We start from the raw sequence: 6,521 nt of genomic DNA on the forward strand, positions 1-6,521 counted from the left end.
TGGGAATGCAAGTAGTTAAAGTCTAAATTGAATTAGAAACTTTGTACATGCCAAAAACAGGGTCAAACGAACTCGAATGAAGTCGAACCAAAAATATAGAATGTTTGTCTCGGAGTTCTCTATCTACTCTAAAAATGTCATGTCAATTGGAGTACGTTTGGATATCAAAAAATGGATCGGGATACACTGCATTTATTTTGGACGAAAATACTAATTGGTATAGATCATGAAATATGGACTAGGTTCATTCTTTTGGTTAAATATATCTCAACCCTTGGATCAAAAGTGTAAAAATAAATCATAGCCATTCATTTGAGCTTTTCATTTACAATCTTAGAACAAAGTAATGATTGCTTGCTCCTCCTTTCATTTTATTTCTTAGTTCTAAGTCAAATACCATATAGCCTAGATCTAGTGTTCAAGTGTTCTTATTTTTCTAAACTAGCTACCTAGAGAAGATTTGGTGAAGTTTTACTTCTAAGGATTATTGGGTAAGTGTTTCTTGTATAAATATCATGATTTATTGCTTGTATCACTTGTTCTCATTTAATTGTTTAAGACCCAATATGTAGTGTCCCAGAATTTTCAAAGCTATTTAAATAGATTATTTTGATAATAATGTTATTTTAATATCCATTGTAGCTAAGGATTTTAATTCTTGGGAAATTTATGAGAGTGGTAATTAGAGAATGGTAATTGGTGAAATAGTAAAATGAGGGTATAATTGTAAATTGAAGATAGAATGAGGGTATAATTGTAAATTGAAGGTAGAATAGTATAGGGTTGGTGAAATAGTATAGGGTTGGTGAAATAGTATAGGGTTGGTGAAATAGTAAAATGAGGGTATAATTGTAAATTGAAGATAGAATGAGGGTATAATTGTAAATTGAAGGTAGAATAGTATAGGGTTGGTGAAATAGTATAGGGTTGGTGAAATAGTAAAATGAGGGTATAATTGTAAATTGACGGTAGAATAGTGTTTGATTTTCTCCTATAAATAGAGCTCTTCTCCTTCAGAATTTTCACCACTCATCTCCTCTCCCATCTCTTGCATATATTCTTCCTTCTTCCGCTTTTTACTCGGTCTTTCTTCTTTCTAAGAGTGTTTACTCAGAACAGAGAGAGAAAGGGCGAGACCAAGCGCTACAAGAAAGAAAGAACACAAGAGATAGCGGACTTTAGAAATTAGTTTCAAAAGATATACTAGTGGTGTTAGTCATATTGGAGCAACTAGATTCCTTCATACCACTTTTAGCTTCAGTCTAGAGGTAAGTAAATTCACTACCCCTTCTAAAATTACTTCATGTCATGCTATTTATATATTCTTGTATCAAATTGTAAATGATTATTTTATTTACGTATTATGAAGTTATGTTGCATGCATGAAGGATTTCTAAAAGAATTATCTAGAAAGTTTCTATTTGTTTAAATGCTTTCTAAGCACAACAAGTTTATATTTGGAAAAGTTTTCATTTTAAGAAAAGAAAGTTGAGAAATGATGATGATTATAAGAAAGAAAAATGATGATAAACCCTCCTACATGTTGCCCTAAGATGCATCAAAAGAAGTACAAAGAAAAGTACAAGAGATGAGATAAATGTTTATGAAATGAGGGCACATGTATGGAGGAGAGTATTTTTGGCCCCAAGATAAGATAAGATGAGAGTTCGGTACCGATACTCGGATGGAGGCGAAACCACTGAAGGAGGCTATGCCAGAAGGTGGTATTCCATCAACTAGACCGTTGAGTGCACCAAGAAAGAGTTAATTGACGGTCGGGCATGGCTGTGGCCACAGTTCAGTGCCATGGTCACAAGGACCCGCAACCCTCGTGCACAGGGGTAATAGTGTACATGGGCCTTATTATGAGAAAATGATACTATATTTTCAACGATGATATGCTATGATGATTTACAGAGATTATTTATAATAATGCATTATGATGATGATTTATAAAGATGATTTACAACGATGATCTATTACTAGATGTAATAGTATGTATATGTTACGGGAGATGCAACCGTACATACAGATATTATTATGGCTAGAATTATATTTATTTGCGAAAATGATTTTCAAAACTGAGAACAAGGAGTAAAACTATTTATGGTTGTGGATTTTACTTGCTGGGCCCCCTTTGGGCTCATTCAGTTTTATTTCTTGTTTTCAGGTAGAAAGGATGCTGGAATAGGAGGCCGGAATGGGGTAATTATTAATTTTCAAAGTCTTTTCATATAAGTTATTGTAATGATATGATATTCCGCAACTAAAGTTTAATGTTTTCTAATTCCGCTTGTAATAAAATCTCTTGAAAAAAAAATGTTTTACGCATTTATTGTATCTTTTAAAATCAAGTACTCTGATAGACCTTATAGATCTTTGCAAGAATTTTTGTTGAAAAAAGAAGAAAAGTGGCAAACTCAGTCTTAACGGACTGGGGATGTTACAATTTTGGTATCAGAGCAAAGGTTATAAGGTTCTGGCAGACTTTTCAAAAAAAAAAAAAAAAAAACAAAAAAAAAAAAAAAAAATTGGGGGGTTAATGAGAAGCCACATTCCGGCCAAGTAGAGTGTGCATTGTTGTGTGGTCTCTAATAAATGATGCATGAGCATTTTTCTAATGGTTAATTTTTTGTTAAAAAAAAAAAAAAAAAAATCATCCTAGTGTGATTAATTTGGAGGATTTTATTATTGTGATCATGTTAATGACGGAGATGAATTTTTTATTTTATAGATAGGTTGTGATCTATAGTATCTGCCTATTTGGATTTGCGGCAGTTTTCTAGAGTATCGATTGATAAGGGTATATTTTAAGGTGTCTCGAGGATTTAGAAAAGATTATTGATCATGATTTAAAAATCGTATGATGATTTTATAGATTTAGGTTGCGAGATGATTTGTGAAATTAACTTGGCGACAAAATGGTTTTATGGATTTAGGTTGTGAGACAAATTGTGTAAGTGATTTGGTAATGAATGGTCTTATGGATGTCGGTTGTGAAATGATTCTTGAACTGAATTAATGATATAAGAGTTTATATGAGTTTTTGGTAATGGCTAAGGTTTGGTCGATGACAATAATGATACTATGATTGATGTTATAATATATGGATTGATGAATAAGGATTACGTAGTGGCATGAAGTGAATGCCTAAGTATTGCAGGGATAAATGCAAATGAGGTATACCCTAGAATCTATAAGATATTTTGATATATAAAGTTGTGGTTTAAGGATTTTGATATTTTCAAATGATTGTGATGACTTTAAGGTACAATTCATGAAATCTTTGAGGTGATTCTTAGAATTTGAGGTGCTAGGTTTTCTGTAATTGAGGTAAATTATATTGAAGTGATGCTTAAAGTTTTGAGGATGAATTGATGCTCCTAGGTTGTGGATAATATTTAAATTTTGAGGCATTAGTGGATATGAAATTATGAGAAATTTTAGTTACATGCCAAAGCTTCTGATATAATTTTCTTTTACTAAGTAAAGATAATGGATTATTATTCTTGAGGTAAATTGAAGCATAAAGGTAAGAGTTGAAAGACAATATAATACAGTGATATAATATAGTGACATGATCTAAATTTCTCTTATAAGATATATGTTCAATGATATTAAGGTATTTAGAGGTTGAAAACATGTGATGGTGCATACTTAGATGTTTTATTGAGTGATTAACTTTTTTAAACAGATTGTTTGTTTAAAGGAAGTTATTACAATGACAGAATGATTTCATAATGAATATTAAATGAGTACTGAATGATTACGAAAAGAAATGTTTGGAGAACAAGCTCCTTATATTATTACATACCAGTGTCCATAAAAAAAAAAAAAAAAAAAAAAAAAAAAAAAAGAAGAAGAGAATTTGTTGCATAAAGAGACACGTGGTAATGATGAGCAGATGATTCCTCAGAGCTGCTCCAGAAAAATTATTTCTGCACAGAGAAAACCTAGTATGAGCATAATCGTATATTTATATAATTGAATTATCAAAGAGAATATTTATTTCTAATGAGGTACCTGACTAGAGCGTGTGCGGAGAGACTTGCAACACCCCTGAACATCGACCCGGAGTTTTTCGTGCTGTCGCTGGAGACGTTCGGTATTCTTCTCCATTTCTAGCATCTTTGGTCCCAAGTATTCTGCGTAAGATAACACCATCTTTTTCAGCTGAGTATTCTCCTGCTTCAAATCCACGTGTTTTCGTTTGTAGTATTTGAGCATTCGCTGTAAGACCCCGATTTGGTTTCTTGAGACTTTCAGCTCAACATTTCTGGCACTCAAACGTTGTGCCATGTCAGAAACTGAAGCAGCACCTTGGATACTGAATGCCAATGAGTTATTAATAGCATCAGTATCCGACCTATCAGCTAAGAACGTTTGATCCCGTGGAATTATGAAACCTTTGGCCACTGCTACAGCAGTAGAATCATGGAGCATGACAGAATCGTGAATAGTGATAGGACGATTGTCAAAGACAAAAGTTGGCTGCCATACGTTAGGATATGCAGCAGGTTCATTAGGGTATGTAACAGGTATGACGGGATGAATAGCAGACACTTCAGGGGGAACAACAGGCATCTCCGGTTGCACGTCAGGCATAACAATGGGTTGTGCTGCAGGAGCAACATTCAAATCGAGGTTGTTAACGGATGATGATGATACTCCCATATTTAGGAGAGTAAGGAAAAATAGTTGAGAATACGAAGAAATTGGGAGAGATGAAGTACTGAGAAGAGACTAAGCGTTAGGAACTGAAGAAATTTTTGTGAAGTTTCTGGAAGCAGCAGACGAGTGGCTTTAAAGGAATTTTTCACTTCAGGTGAAATAAACAGTAAACAACAAAGCGTTAGGCGACCTCGGGCCGCGATGGAAATTTTGTCAAAAGATCCCGTGGAAGTAGGATCTTGTCTCCTGTCATAAATTCGACTGAGCTCATTTTTCAAACCCACTGTTCAATCAACGACTTCAAATATCATGCGTGGGCAACTGAATGAATTGTCATGCCAACGCGCACCACGCGCTCGTTCATTACCAGAAATCTTTCCTATAAATTCACACCTCTTTCTCCATTCCAACACATGCCTTCTGATCATACCCCTTCGCCTGAAATCTTCTGTTAATAGCCTTCCATACAATGAAAGCTCGACTTTTCCTCCTAGTTGAGCGTATCCTCAAGAGAAAAATGCAGCCTCACGACTTGATTCACAAACCCAACTCCTTATACTCTCAGTAGTAAACCATTGAAGCAAGATTATCGTTGATCATGTCCTGAGGAAGCAAGATTATCCTTGATCATGCTTCTCAGGCTAAATATCTCTCTTTTCTTTTCAGTCTCCATAAATGAGAGAAGAGAGAGAGCATCCGATGTGGGTATTTTGAAAGTCTCACATACATGCCATGTCCTGAAATACTTTTCAAATCTTCATTTCTAGAAAGCAACAGGACTATCTTTCTCTCTTTCTCTTCTTGACCTTGCAAGACCCAAGGGAGAGAAATTATAGCATGTGTACTTTGGAACTTCCAGCCTGGAAACTTACCCATATCCTACTTTGCTTGCTTATCAATTTCATCTCTAGAACGCAGCAAGCACAATATGTATTAGTCAAGAATGGATGAGAATCTTACATTTGATGTAATCGTGTATTTCGTTTGAGTTGAAATCATAATTACGAGTTTCTATTGTTGAGTTATGATTTATCAAGTAAAGATGTAGTACTGAAAGATTTTCGCTGATATTGTAGCATCAACACAAAAGTTGGGATGAGAAAATAGAAACGGTTGTGTATTTAGAATGAATCGAATTATGATGTCACTTCTGAGGTATATTCATGTAATGATGTTTGAATGTTGGTGCTATTTACTTTTACAGGTTTATGATGGTGAGAAGTTAATAATTATTAGAGCATCATATTAAAATTTCGTATGCATGATTTGGAATACTGAGATACTAAAGAGAATATAGGCGGGGATGATTTTTACACCTTTTTGATAAGATTGATTAAATTAGATCGAGAGAATTATTGCAGGCTTGAAATGAGGACTATGATGTTTGGAGGTATGAACTATTGATTACACGATTTATTAATTTGATGTTTAAACCTTGATTGTAGACTGTTGATGAATAACTCGATTGTTGTTATTGAGGTTGGAAAGAAACAATGGAAAAGATTTTGAGGTAAGATTTTAGTGTGAATTGATGAATGATTGCAGAAATTGAGACTTTAGACTGTGAATAAGATTTACTCATAGAAGAAGGAGATGGAATTTCAATATGATAAAAGAGAGTAAGCTTTGATGAAGGATTGAAAGGAATATTATCTGAATCCCTCAACTTGAAGATTGGACGATAATATTATAGGTTTTAATTTCGAGGACGAAATTCTAATAAGGAGGGAAGATTGTAGTGTCCCAGAATTTTCAAAGCTATTTAAATAGATTATTTTGATAATGATGTTATTTTAATATCCATTGTAGCTAAGGATTTTAATTCTTGGGAAATTTATGAGAGTGGTAAT

The sequence above is a fragment of the Corylus avellana genome, chromosome 10 (assembly GCF_965113065.1).
Source record: "Corylus avellana chromosome 10, dhCorAvel1.hap1.2, whole genome shotgun sequence".
NCBI classification, from domain to species: Eukaryota; Viridiplantae; Streptophyta; class Magnoliopsida; order Fagales; family Betulaceae; genus Corylus; species Corylus avellana.